The sequence below is a fragment of the Aethalodelphis obliquidens genome, unplaced genomic scaffold (genome assembly GCF_003676395.1).
Source record: "Aethalodelphis obliquidens isolate GAN/ISIS:26980383/991018 unplaced genomic scaffold, ASM367639v1 scaffold33, whole genome shotgun sequence".
Lineage (NCBI taxonomy): Eukaryota > Metazoa > Chordata > Mammalia > Artiodactyla > Delphinidae > Aethalodelphis > Aethalodelphis obliquidens.
The window spans coordinates 16,093,401-16,095,887 of NW_020837977.1; the positions used below are offsets into that span (position 1 = coordinate 16,093,401).

At 48.9% G+C, this 2,487-nt stretch overlaps 1 pseudogene; it reads left to right on the top strand.

Annotated features, from left to right (window-relative positions):
• Positions 1-1,113: 1,113 nt before the first annotated feature.
• Positions 1,114-1,513, top strand: LOC113631427 (mitochondrial intermembrane space import and assembly protein 40 pseudogene; annotated as a pseudogene).
• Positions 1,514-2,487: the final 974 nt, after the last annotated feature.

Here is a 2,487-nt window from a genome sequence, read left to right on the forward strand (position 1 = left end):
ACTGTTGTGGCCTCTCCCGCCGCGGAGCACAGGCTCCGGACGCGCAGGCTCAGCGGCCATGGCTCACGGGCCCAGCCGCTCCGCGGCATGTGGGATCTTCCCAAACTGGGGCACGAACCCGCATCCCCTGCATTGGCAGGCGGACTCTCAACCACTGCGCCACCAGGGAAGCCCCATAATTAGTTTTTATTAATCTTTCTCTTCAAATCTGGGTTGCTGTGTGAATAACAAGCATGTCTTAATACATATGGGTTTTCGTTCTATATTTTAAATAATACCGCTATAGTGTTGGGAAGGAGAAACTGGCTGATAAACCTGAAAAAGTACAAAAGCTATTTCCTTCCTTCTATTCCTTTTTCTACATTCTTTAACTTTATTTCATGATCATTAGTAGTTTGACACTGAAGTTAAGGAGAAAGTGATTACATATTTAGTCTTGCTCCTGAAATCATTGTTTATACTTAAAATATCTCTACCCGGATGATTTGCTGTTCTTTCTAAAGTGTCCCTTTTGGGGGGGTCTTCCCTGGTGGCACAGTGGTTAGGAATCCACCTGCCAATGCAGGGGACACGGGTTCGAGCCCTGGTCAGGGAAGATCCCACATGCCACGGAGCAACTAAGCCCGTGAGCCACAACTACTGAGCCTGCGCTCTAGAGCCCGTGAGCCACAACTACTGAAGCCCGCACACCTAGAGCTCGTGCTCCACAAGAGAAGCCACCGCAATGAGAAGCCCGCGCACTGCAACGAAGAGTAGCCCCTGCTCGCCGCAACTAGAGAAAGCCCACATGCAGCAACGAAGACCCAACACAGCCAAAAAATAAATAACTAAAGTGTCCCTTTTTTCTTGCCACTAATGCAACCAAGAAGGAATCACTTTAATTGAAAAATTGTAAACTGGCCTCTAAGTACTACACCAGGCATTCAAAGAGATACCATTTATCTGTAGTATTTTTTTAAGTGGGATTTGCTGTTCCAAACAGTCTTGTTACCAGGACAAGACTTGAGTCTGGTCTCTCATTATCAGTTATTCAACATCAGCCTTGAACAGATGGGACCGACGGCGTGAGGCCGCCTCTGCAATCGCCGCGAGGTCGGAGCGCCGGGCTGCACCATGGCCAACTGCCGGCACGAAGGGAAGGATAGAATCACATTGGTGACCAGAGAAGACCGTGAAACTCCAAGCAACGTGGAGCTGGTGGCCGACGACCCCAATGATCCGTACGAGGAGCACGGACCGATCCTACCCAACCGAGACGACATCAACTGCAACTGCCCGTGCCTGGCGGGGGGGTGGCCGGAGGCCCGTGTGGGGAACAGTTCAAGGCGGCCTTCTCCCGCTTCCATTGCAGCACAGAGGATGTCAAGGGGTCGGACTGTGTAGACCAATCCGGGCCATGCAGGAGTGCATGCAGAAGTACCCGGACCTCTATCCCCAGGAGGAGGAGGATCGATGAGAGGAAACGGCTGTCTCGGAGGCCCTCGCAACCAAAGAAGAGGAGAGGTCCAGCTAAGGAGGGCCCTGGGCGCTGGGCTCCAGCCTCCTTCAGAGAGATTGAACTCCTCCAAGAAAGTGTCTCTCCCTCTGTTGTTCTGTGCTCTGTAATGTACAAAATAACTTATTGAGCTGATCAGGGGTCTTGGCCCCTTGACATATACACTGAAACATGGGTTGTAGGTGTGTCTCACATGAACCTATCAGTGAATGTAGCTGCCGCTTTTGAATTCTCTTCTCAGATTGTCCTGAATTTTGCCACTTTGAAATAATGTGCTGAATAATCTCAGAAACCAAAAGTCATTACCTGGGAGTATCTTGTGAGTGAGCGGACTTATTCTGATTCATTGCATCCCTTTTAGTAGATTTTATACCCAGTCGGAAAGAGAAATCGAAACAAAACATCTTCCTTTAGAAATGCTGGAGGGGGGCCATTCCTTGTAGAAGAGGCGGGATGATCAGACCTGGAGGATTGGACGAAGCACTCTGCTTCATTTCTGATATATTTTGGTTTCCAGTTGCATTGAGCTCCAGGTTTTCTATATTTGGAAAACAGAGCTTTGGACCCTCTGAGTGACTCCCTTTGTAAGTGAAGAGAAAGGCTGTTTTTTCCTGTTCTTTTTATTCCAAAAGCCCTGCTTTGCGGTCTGTGTTCACACTGGCTCTGTCTCAGCCTGTTCAGATGCAACGTTCTTGAGAGGTGGGCGCCTAATCATTACCAAAGTAGCACCCGAGAGAGGAAACCGTGTCAATTAAAAGGAAAACATGATTAAAAAAAACCCCAAAGAAACAGATGGGACCACACATCCTACCCCAGAGGCACGCTCATTCTGGTGTAGTTCATCACCAAAACCCAGCTCAAGTGCAGCTGTCAAGGGCATTTATTCCCCAAATGCTGGTAAACTAGAAACGTCAGACAGTGAAATTTGAAGATCACACACTAAGTGTTCAGTAACCACACAGACACACACAAGCGGAGAGCGTTAGGGCTGT